This window comes from Dendrobates tinctorius, unplaced genomic scaffold (assembly GCF_039654945.1).
Source record: "Dendrobates tinctorius isolate UK_male_01 unplaced genomic scaffold, ASM3965494v1 ptg000019l, whole genome shotgun sequence".
Lineage (NCBI taxonomy): Eukaryota > Metazoa > Chordata > Amphibia > Anura > Dendrobatidae > Dendrobates > Dendrobates tinctorius.
This window is the reverse complement of record NW_027361687.1, coordinates 81085593-81097674: the sequence shown is the minus strand read 5'-3', so window position 1 is coordinate 81097674 and position 12082 is coordinate 81085593. Positions and strand designations below refer to the sequence as shown.

Here is a 12082-nt window from a genome sequence, read left to right as displayed (position 1 = left end):
TGGTCTGACTCTCCCGTAGGAACACCAGTTCTTTTTGGATGGAGGTGGTGGCACCAGCGGGGTCCATGGCCTGATTATACTGTGACGACTCCTGGAGTGGACCCTCTGGGTCGTGACACCAACCCTCCCAGGGCGAGCTGACCTAGTGAAGACCACCCCCTATACAGGGAGTGTCAGGGGCAAGCCCCAGGGGGTGAGGCACCACGACTGCTGGCACCAGGCGGCCGGCTCACAGGAGACACGAGTGGGTGAGAGTGTCTGCAGGAACGTGTAAAGTGTGGACACGGGAACACGTGGTATACAGAGACTTCGTTCGTCCGGGTGTGAGTGAAGCAGGAAACGTGCAAGGAGCACGTCAGAGCACTGAGTCAGGCAGCAGGTGTGCCAGGAGGTGTAACAGAGTAAGAGACTGAGTACAGGATCAGAGTGTGTGCCCGGAGGCACAACTGAGTATAAGACAGAGCACGGAATCAGAGTGTGTGCCAGGAGGCACGACCGAGTATGAGACAGAGTACAGTGTCAGAGCATGTGCCAGGAGGCACAACCGAGTATGAGTCAGAACACAGGGTCAGAGCGTGTGCCAGGAGGCACAACCAAGTACAAAGCAGAGTGCAGATTCAGAGCGTGTGCCAAGAGGCACAACAGAGTGCAAGGCAGAGGACCTGAGTACAGCGCACAGCCAGGCAGGGACACGGCAGACCAAGCCAGGAAGCACAACAATAATCAGGCACCTCCCCTAGGGGGAGGTCGTCTGATATAGCACATGACTACTACTGGTTCCGGGTCAGGACCTAGCCAGAAAGCACATGACCACTACAGGTTCCGGGTCAGGTCCTCCATTACCATAGAGAGGACCGAGCCCTATACAGCACTGACAGGAGCGCGCAAGCGCAAACGTGACATGTAGGAGGAGGCCCGGGAACGAGAGCTGCGCGTGCGCACCCTACGGGACCCCCGGAGTGACCGCAGCTCCGGAAGAGATGACGTCGGGACTGAGGTCCCGCCCCCAGGTGAGCACGGCGTGACAGTAAGTCAATGGGGAATAAAAGTCGGCAGTGAGAGGAGGACAGGAAACACACCTACAGTGCCCATTTGAATGCCAAAAGCATCAATTCTTCTTACTTAAGCTTGTCAACCTTAATTAACTTCATAATACAAGTTACGCACTGAAAAATGGGGGTTATTTGGCTACAAACTGTGGGGGGGGAGGGCTGGCTCCAGGTTTTCATGTGCCCTGGGCGAAAGAGCGCCCCTTTAACACATACCACAACTCATCATGCTCCGATACGGCAGAGAAATAGCGGTATAGTACAATGAAAAATACCTCACTTTTTACATCTCATGACGAGGCCCATCTATTTCTCCATACAGAATCATTGGTCCCATATAATGTTTGAAACAGTATATGATGAGCTCCACATAATGCTACAGTATATGTTGGTCCCCATGGATGAAGCTCCACTGTCTTATGGGCCCAAATAATGCTCCAAACATAATGGGCCCCATTTCTAATGCTCTAGTGTATAATGGGCCCTGTAAATGCTGCTCCAGTGTCTGATGTCCACCTTTGGAATGTTCCAGTGTATGGTGGGCCCCATCTATCATTCTCCAGAGTATAGTGCTCCCCAAAAATTGCTGTCCCAACATTGAAAACAATCAAATAAGTCTCCTCGCTAGGGAATCCCTGTACTTGTCTGGACAGGTGCTGTAGCTTGCTTAACAGCTCGCCAGCTGTTCTCACGCCTAGTATGGATTGCACGTGATTGCACAAAGGTTAGAAAGGGTACCGTATCCCTGGATAACATGTATGGATAGCGTACACATTCAAAATATATGTCTCAGGAGGCAGGCTCAGACGGTGTTAGGCCCAGTATGGATTGCACGTGATTGCACAAAGGTTAGAAAGGGTACCGTATCCCCGGATAACATGTATGGATAGCGTACACATTCAAAATATATGTCTCAGGAGGCAGGCTCAGACGGTGTCAGGCACAGTATGGATTTGACGGCCCAGATTACACAGCGGAGGAGCAGGGAGAGGTAAAGATTGCAAATGCTGGGGCCCTGCCCAAGCAAAGGGGGCCCACTCGTGGGCGTCGGTACTGGCACTGGGCCCCTCATAGTACAGCGGTGTGTCTGACGGCGGGTGTGCACCACCACCGTCAGAGACACTTGATTGCACTATGAGGGACCCTGTGCCAGTGCCCGCGCCCAAGAGTCGGCCTACCCACCTGTCCAGGGCAACGGCACTCGCACGGTGTCGTGCGGTAGGTGGTGACCCCGGCCATGGGGGGGGAGGCAGCACAGTTAGGGAGTTTTAGAAAGTGGCATATGTTGATGTTGGACATTCAGCTGATGCAAAAGGCGAAATAGGTGAAGTACCAGGAAGAGGTGGACCAAAGCAAGCCATTTTTCTGTCACCCTATGTGTCATCAGGGGAAGGTGGGACAAAATCCTTGGAAACCCATGCGTGGTTCATTTTAATGAAGGTAAGATCATCCACATTTTGGGTTGACAGACGGGTCCTTTTTTCTGTCAGGATTGATCCAGCTGCACTGAAGACTCTTTCCAATAGCACACTTGCAGCTGTGCAAGCGAGCTCCTGTAAGGCATATTGAGCCAATTCAGGCCAGGTGTCCAGGTTAGCGGCCCAATAGTCAAAGGGGAATGACCTGTGTGGGAGAACATCGATATGGGAGGAAAAGTAGTTTGTAACCATAGTTGACAACTGCTGTCTCCTGTCACTTTCCATCGATGCAGTATTACCAGTTGTGTGAGCGGTATTTGAAAAATCAGTCCACAACATTGTCATGAAACCCCTGTCTCCAACGCCACTTCTGCTGTGTGCACCACGAACACCTCTGCCAAGCTGCCCCCGGCCCGTACGGCTCGTGTGAGAACCATCACCGCTGCTGTGTGCTGGGAATGCCTCAAGCAACCGATTTACCAGAGTTGCTTGTTTATTAGCCAATATTAGGTCAAGGTTCTCCTGTGGCATGATGTTTTGTAATTTGCCTTTATAGCGTGGATCCAGGATGCTGGCCAACCAGTAGTCGTCATCGTTCATCATTTTGGCAATGCGGGGGTCCCTTTTTAGGATCCGCAAGGCATAATCTGACATGTGGGCCAATGTTCCCGGTGTCAATGATGCACTGCGAGTGCTGGGTGGAGGAGCACTTTCTGGCAAATCCACATCCCTCCAGTCACGCACAAACCCTGTACCAGACCTTGCCACGCCAACATTTTCACTTGCCCCACGAGATGCATCCTCCTCCCCTAAGTAATCATCCCCATCATCCTCCTCCTCCTCCTCTTCTTCCTCCACCTCGTCCAGGAGAGGTCCCTGAGCAGACAATGGCTGAATGTCATCAAGGATTCCCTCCTCCTCTTCCTCCTCATCAACATTGGCTGCAGACGCCTGCTCCTTAAGGTGCGTCAAAGTTTGCATGAGCAGACGCATAAGTGGGATGCTCATGCTTAGGATGGCGTCGTCTGCGCTTACCAGCCGTGTGCATTCCTCAAAACACTGAAGGACTTTACAAAGGTCTTTCAGCTTCGACCACTGCACGCCTGTCAACTCCATGTCTGCTCTCAAAGTGCCTGGCCGTGTATCCTCCCACAAATGCATTATGGCCTGCCTCTGCTCGCACAGCCACTCCACCATGTGCAGGGTGGAGTTCCACCTTGTTGCAATGTCGATAATGAGGCGGTGGTTGGGAAGGTGGAGCAATCGCTGCAGCTTCTGCATACGAACGGAGTGTACAGGCGACCGGCGGATGTGCGCGCACAGTCTTCGCACCTTCTGGAGCAGGGCTGTTAACTCCGGATAATTTTTGAGGAAGCACTGCACCACCAGGTTCAAGGTGTGAGCCAAGCAAGGTATGTGGCTGAGTTTTGAAAGGGCTATGGCTGCCACAAAATTACGGCCGTTATCACTAACTACCTTGCCTGCCTCAAGATGTACACTGCCCAGCCATGACTCAGTTTGTCGCTTCAAGTACTCGGCCAGCACCTCGGCGGTGTGTCTGTCGCCCAAACACATCATCTGCAACACAGCCTGCTGACGCTTTCCACTAGCTGCTCGATAGGGGGACACATCGTGTGCAACAGTGGCAGCTGCAGATGGAGTGCTCGTACGACTGCGCTCTGTGGACGAGCTTTCGCTTCTGGAGGAGGAGGAGGGTCGAACGCCTACAGCCAAGTGTTTCCTATACCGTGGGCTAGGCAGCACTGTCCCACCACCGCTGTCCCCTGTGGACCCTGCATCCACCACATTAACCCAGTGCGCAGTGATGGACACGTAACGGCCCTGGCCATGCCGACTGGACCATGCATCAGTTGTGAGGTGCACCTTTCCGCTCACTGACTGCTTGAGTGCATGGACAATGCGGTCTTTCACATGATGGTGGAGGGCTGGGATGGCTTTGCGAGAGAAGAAGTGGTGACTGGGTAGGTCATAGCGTGGTACTGCATAGGCCATGAGTTCGCGGAAAGCTGTGCTTTCCACCAACCGAAAGGGCATCATCTCAAACGAGATTAGTTTGGCAATGTGGGCGTTCAAACCCAGTGTACGCGGATGAGAGACTGAGTACTTTCTTGACCTACTCATAGTGTCTGGGAGGGTGAGCTGGACTTGAGAGCTGCATATGGTGGAAGTAGCGGTAGACAGGGCGGACTGAGAGAGGGTTAATGATGGTGATGGAGTTGGTGTTCTTTCTGATGGCCTAGAATCAGTCTTTCGTTGATATAACAGTGGGATTCCCTGACTGCTGTGGTCTTGCAACGACACCTCAACATTTGCTGCTGTGCTAACCGGTGGGCTTACAGTGGGGGAAACAATGTAGCGTTGCTGACTACCTTCGTTGTGATCAGTTGCACATGTGGCACTTGAGGTTTGGTGTTGTGTCCACGCTTGCAAGTGCATGCTGGTTAAATGTCTAAGCATGCAACTGGTATTCAAATTTTTCAGATTTTTCCCTCGGCTAAAGGTCTTTGCGCACTTCTTACAGATAACCTTGGCCTGATCATGAGGATTTTGTTCAAAAAAGTGCCACACTGCACTCTTCCTACTTTGGCAGACATTTTGCGGCCTAGCACGCTGTGATCTTTTGACCCTCTGGACAAGCTGTCCAGCAACTCTTTTGATGTTTGGAACCTGTCTTTGGAGTGCTCCGGGCCTGCCAGATAACAGCTGTTGCGATGTCGATGTCTGCTGTGGATGCTCCTCATCTGAGCTATTGGAAGCAGCACCCTCTTCCCCCAATGGATGCCAATCTGGGTCAACAATTGGGTCATCCATCACCTCCTCTTCTATGTCATGTGCACCTTTCTCTGTGTCACCGTGTATGGTGGTATAGTGTGCGTGAAGGGGCACCTGAGTCTCATCAGGGTCAAAATCTGGCTCTGTACACTGCGAGGACAATGTAGTGCTCTGAGTGAATGTACCAGCAGAATCATCCATCAGCGGCTGTGCATCAGTGCACTCCATGTCAGATTCATCTTGGCCTGGGTAATTCACCATTTCACTTGATAATCCAGGCATGGTATGTGAAAACAGCTCCATGGAGTAATCAGTAGTATGGCCTGTGTCATCCTTCAATCTTGGTTGGGGTGAAGGACACAAGGAAAGGTGTGGTTCATGAACATGAGCCTCCAATGACGACTCAGTGCTTTTACTTTTTACAACTGAAGAAGAGGAGGCGATAGAGCTGGAGGCTGAGTCAGCAATGTAAGACAAAACTTTTTCCTTATGCTCTGCCTTTAAAAGCGGTTTGCCAACTCCTAGAAAACTAAGCGTTCGAGGCCTTATGTAGCCAGACGATGACGCAGGGTCAGCACCTCCTGCATTCGGTCCTATTTTGCTCTTGCCACTACCATCAGATCCACCACCAACACCGTCATTACCAGCTGCCAACCCCCGCCCAATTCCACGGCCTCTTCCACCAGCCTTCCTCATTTTTGGTAGAAATGTAGACAAAATCCAACAAACTATATAGTAATGTAAAACAAGGTACAAGGTGTCTATAGGACAGGGGAGATTTAGAATTTCTGCACACACTTGTGGACAGTGGACACTTTTGGATTGTGTGAGGCCCACTGATATCTGAGCGCTATGTGACACGCTCGATGGCACAGCTGCCTGTGACCAAAGTGACGAGAGGATAATGGAGATTTTGAATCTCTGCGCACACTTTTGGACACTGGACACTTGTGGATTGTGTGAGGCCCACTGATATCTGAGCGCTATGTGACAGGCTCGATGGCACAGCTGCCTGTGACAAAAGTGACGAGAGGATAATGGAGATTTTGAATCTCTGCGCACACTTTTGGACACTGGACACTTGTGGATTGTGTGAGGCCCACTGATATCTGAGCGCTATGTGACACGCTCGATGGCACAGCTGCCTGTGACCAAAGTGACGAGAGGATAATGGAGATTTTGAATCTCTGCGCACACTTTTGGACACTGGACACTTGTGGATTGTGTGAGGCCCACTGATATCTGAGCGCTATGTGACACGCTCGATGGCACAGCTGCCTGTGACCAAAGTGACGAGAGGATAATGGAGATTTTGAATCTCTGCGCACACTTTTGGACACTGGACACTTGTGGATTGTGTGAGGCCCACTGATATCTGAGCGCTATGTGACACGCTCGATGGCACAGCTGCCTGTGACCAAAGTGACGAGAGGATAATGGAGATTTTGAATCTCTGCGCACACTTTTGGACACTGGACACTTGTGGATTGTGTGAGGCCCACTGATATCTGAGCGCTATGTGACAGGCTCGATGGCACAGCTGTGACAAAAGTGACTAGAGGATAAGGGAGATTGGATTGCTTTTAAAAAAGCAGTTTGCGGAGCAGTGGGTAAACAGCAATGCCAGCGTGTCAGGAAGCCTTAAAAGGCAGCCCAACAACCAACACCACTGATACACCACAATATAGCCTCCCCTTGCACTGCACACAGTGACTTGGGTGTTGTGCAGGCCAAATCGCTAGCAGCAGAAGCAGTTTTTTTGTCTTCTTCCCTGCCTAACGCTCTCCCTACAGAATCAGCAGCAACCTCTCCCTATACTAAGATCGGCAGAAGTAAGATGGCGGTCGGCGTGCACGCCCTTTTATACCCCCTGTGACGCCCACCAAAGCAAGCCAATCACTTGCATGCCCTTCTGAAAGATGGTGGTGACCCGTGCCTAGGTCATCACGTTGCCCACAGTGTCCGTGGATCCTGATTGGCTGAAAAAGAGCTCAAAACAAACTTTTGAAACGCGACTTTGGCGCGTAAGTCGCCGACCTCGTGGCCGACCTCATCCTAGGGTCGGGTTTCGTTTCATGAAACCCGACTTTGCCAAAAGTCGGCGACTTTTGAATTTTTGCGACCCGTTTCGCTCAACTCTAGTCACTAGTTATAGCGATATTGCTAGCGATATCTCTTAGTGTGACAGGCCCTTAAGGGTGTGCACATGCTGCAGATTCTGCTGTGGATCCGCAGCGGTTTTGGGCCTGCGGATCCGCAGCAGAATTAGCTGCGTTGTACAGTACCATTATATCCTATGGAAAATGTCATTCTTTTCTGCGGATTCCGCTGCGGTTTGCCGTCTCCTCCACTGTAGAGATGATAAACCGCAGGGCAAAACCGCAGGCTAATCCACAGATAAACCGCAGGTCTTCTGACCTGCTGATTTACCTGCGGATTTTGCAAAATCCGCGCAGAAAAATCCGCAGACCAATCCGCAGTGTGTGCACACACCCTCATGCAATTGCTCGGTGTGAAGTCATCTTAGCTGTGTTATCAGAGAAATTGAATGGTCTCCAATAAAGGAAGATTCTGCATGTAGAAAAAAATATATAAAGAATACTCCAAAGAAACATCCTTATTCCATTATTAGTAAAGTACATAAATAATGCCTCATCAAGTCTATTAATATGGAGACGATTCTCAATTAAATAAGAAGAAGGAGAGCATAGAATCCAAATCCATTTCAACCATATGTATATTTTTATTTATCAAAAAAGACACACATCAGAGATACAGGGTAATAAGAAAAACCAATAAAATGGGTAGTCACATAAGGCCCGATACTAGAAGAAACAAGCGGACAACCTGTGATGGGTGTGAATACCCAAAAGCAATTGCCACAGATAACAATGCAGTTACAGTAATGGTTGTGAAATGGCATTAAGGATAGTCATTACACCAGCCAAAAAGTACATAGTTACATAATATTGCCCAGGGGAAGCTTCATGCCAGCGACCTCTGCACAATAGATCTATTATATAGTACCCAGATTAAAAGTAACAGTGCCAATTGTTAGTGAACTGGGTATAAATTAGCCAGTTACTTTTAATCTGGGTACTATATAATAGATCTATTGTGCAGAGGTCGCTGGCATGAAGCTTCCCCTGGGCAATATTATGTAACTATGTACTTTTTGGCTGGTGTAATGACTATCCTTAATGCCATTTCACAACCATTACTGTAACTGCATTGTTATCTGTGGCAATTGCTTTTGGGTATTCACACCCATCACAGGTTGTCCGCTTGTTTCTTCTAGTATCGGGCCTTATGTGACTACCCATTTTATTGGTTTTTCTTATTACCCTGTATCTCTGATGTGTGTCTTTTTTGATAAATAAAAATATACATATGGTTGAAATGGATTTGGATTCTATGCTCTCCTTCTTCTTATGTAGAAAAAAATGTTTGACAAGCACTACTTTATTAGATTTGTACTGGCACTCCTGACTCAAGGTACTGTCACACTTAGCGATGTACCAGCGATCCTGACCGCGTCATATCGCTGGTACATCTCTAAGTGGTCGCTAGTGAGCTGCCACACAGGCAGATCTCACCAGTGACATCGCTGGGGACGGGGATCGCTACTTACCTGTCACACCAGGCGATCCTGCGTCCTCCCGCCCGGCTCCACGCTCGTCGCTCGTCTCTCCACAGGAAGCTCCGCAGGAAGCTGACAAAGAGAAGCGGTCCTGAATGTTCTCGTGCAATCAGCGACAACCAGCGGGGGAGCGGGTTGTAGGTAAGTATCACACACAGCGATATCGCTAGCAATATCGCTATAACGTCACAAGTTATAGTGATATTGCTAGCGATATCGCTTAGTGTGACAGTACCTTAACCCCTTAATCCCTTAGTGGCTGAGACAAATTTGACCTTAATGACCAAGCCGATTTTTACAATTCTGACCACTGTCACTTTATGAGGTTATAGCTCTGGAACGCTTCAATGGATTCCACTGATTCTGAAATGGTTTTAACCAATAACATGAAGTACACTACGTCACGAAAAAACAAACCCCACCCTAACCAAACACCACAACCGTAACGCCAACACTACAACCATAAGCCCAGCACAGCCCTAACCCCAACACAACCGTAATCCAAACAAAATCTGTGCCCCAACCCTAACTCTAGCCCCAACCTTAACCCTAGCCCCAACCCCAGCCCTAGCCTCAACCCTAACCCTAGCTGTAAAGAAAGGAAAACTATATTTTTTATTTTATTATTTTTACCTAAATAAGGGGGTGACAAAGAAGGGTTTGATTTAATTTTTTTTTTATCTCTGTGATAAAATCTATCACAGTGATCAAAATGAACCAACAGGAAAATCTCCTATTGTTGCTAGGTACTGGCAGGCGCACAGCACTTGCGCCCGCTATTTTGTTCAAGGAAGATGGTGCGAAGGGCTGGGGGACGAAGCCAGAGGGGCCGCAGAGGGCAGAGGTACCAGGGGGACTTGGGGGACCCCATTTCTCTCTCCTCTGGCATGTTAGATCATGTCAGAGGAGAGAAATGAATGGAAAAGCAGACCTTTTTTTGCGATCACAGTTATTCGGTGATCACGAGACTGGGGACGGTAAAAACTGACCCAAATCATGTTCTCCGGGGTCTCAGCTACCCCCAGTAGTCAAGACCCTGGACATTTTCCAATGCTGGGGGGAGATATACACTTATTTCCCAGTGCCATTAAAAAGCGGCGCTCAGAAATAAGGCCCCTTAACTGCCGTTGTTGTAAGGCGTATCGGGGCAGTTGCTAAGGGGTTAATGAAACACAATTACACTAATTTCAGATTTTTTTTAAAAAAAACAAGTCTATGGTTGCGCAGAAAAAAATCAGAAACCATACGAATCATCTGTAGCGCATCTGAATTTTTCTGATATATTGCAATTCTTAACATAGGAAACTGTGATTGGTGTTGGGAATTTTAATCACTGTCAATTAATGAGAATGAATACCATACAGAGATGTCACAAATGGCATACAGATGTCAATACAGATAAGACACCAACAGTTTTTTTTGGGATAAAAATAGGATTATTTTTATTTTTATACACTGATATGAACTTGGAACAGATAAAGTGCCAAATACCTTAGTAGGAAGGCATGGCGGACATATATAATAATGTACCACCATATTAATACACATTCCACTCCATATACATAGTATCAATAGGAGAACAAGAGGAGTAACTGATTCAAATGGTTATAAAATGATGATATATTTTTTATAAAATAGCAATCAATATAAACAGTGTACAAAAAAGCATTATAGCAAAAAACACAGGACACACAAAGGATGAAGGTGTGGAGGTAAGTAACCCATGCATAAACACCCATACCCATGAAGTAGACAAAAATGCAAGCCGCGCAGTGTGGCAACCCTTCAAAAGGAAAGGGGTATGCCGGACATAGCAACCACCATAAAAATAGTCTCAAGTGGGGGGGACTATTTTTATAGTGGTTGCTATGTCCGGCATAACCCTTTCCTTTTGAAGGGTTGCCACACTGCGTTACTTACCTCCATCCTTTGTGTGTCCTGTGTTTTTTGCTGTAATGCTTTTTTGGTACACTGTTTATATTGATTGTTACTTACTAAAAAGATGATATTTTTTTTATAACCATTTAAATCCATTACTCCATTTGTTCTCCCATTGATACTATACTGATATGAACTTGGATGAAAAAATGGTTGCTTTTTTCCTTGCTTTATGACTGGACCAGAAACTGAAATCTAGAATTCATCGCACATCACTGCAGCAGCCAATCTGTAAGGATTCCGGACTTTTCTTTGTCCCTGTTTGCCCAGATCCAAGATGAAGTCTTGTATATAGGCCTGCCATGGAACTTCCAGTCTGTCCTGATTATTTAAGTCCAGGTCATGTGCACCTCTTTGCCTGAGTATTTTGTTGCTGTTGGCTCCTGAGATCCTGCTGTTCTGCTGTTCGGTGCTCTGCATCTCTTCGTTCTGCTGAATACAGTACTCATGGCGTCTCTCTGATGCTGTCTGTGCTTAACTACTGTCTGGACTTCCAGTTGGAGCTATTCATCCCTGGAACTGCTGTGGCCTGTAAGGAATCCTGACATCATCTTCTCCTCTAGGTCTGTGTTTGTGTGGGCTTCTGTGTGGGACTTGTGCAGGACTTACAACCCGAAAGCTGGACTTCCACGTTTAAGTGCTAAGTGCATTCCCACCTTTACGATTGCTGGACTTCTACACTTTAGTGCTTTGTGCGTGCTCATTATTAATATTGCTTGACTGCCTCATTAACCCCTTCCAGACCCATGACGCCTACGTAGGCATCATGAAAAGCTGTGCCAATACGTCCCATGACGCCTACGTTGGCGTCATGGTATAAATCACCCTCCTGTGGGTAGGGTGACCAGGGTCACAGAAAGGTCACCCGACCCGCATACACAGAAGGCTTTGTGCTTCACCACAAGGGGGGGTGGCTTAGCCCCCATGTGGCTACGATTGGCTGTTTCACTTTTAACAGCCAATCAGAGCAATCGGAGCGATAGTAATATTTCATCAATGAAATTTGATGAAATATTACAATCCAGCCATGGCCGATGCTGCAGTAGTATTGGATATGGCTGGAGACACTAATCTGACCCCCCACACACACCGGGCCAAGGACTGACGGCAGTGATCGTCTGTCGCCGTCACGATCTGCTCCCCCTCCCCTTCCCTCTGCTCCCCCCGCAGACCAATCATCTCCCCTCCCCCTCAGTACCCTCCGATTCCCGCTCTGGCTCCCAGTGTCCCGCCGTCCCAGACCA

At 48.4% G+C, this 12082-nt stretch overlaps 1 long non-coding RNA gene across 1 annotated transcript in view; it reads left to right on the top strand.

Annotated features, from left to right (window-relative positions):
- The first annotated feature begins 764 nt into the window (after positions 1-764).
- The window catches only part of LOC141082736 (uncharacterized), a 35214-nt gene continuing 23896 nt past the window's right edge, over positions 765-12082 (top strand). Inside the window, exon 1 of the long non-coding RNA XR_012230566.1 lies at positions 765-1010. This is a non-coding gene — a long non-coding RNA (uncharacterized lncRNA). The remainder of the gene's footprint in view (positions 1011-12082) is intronic.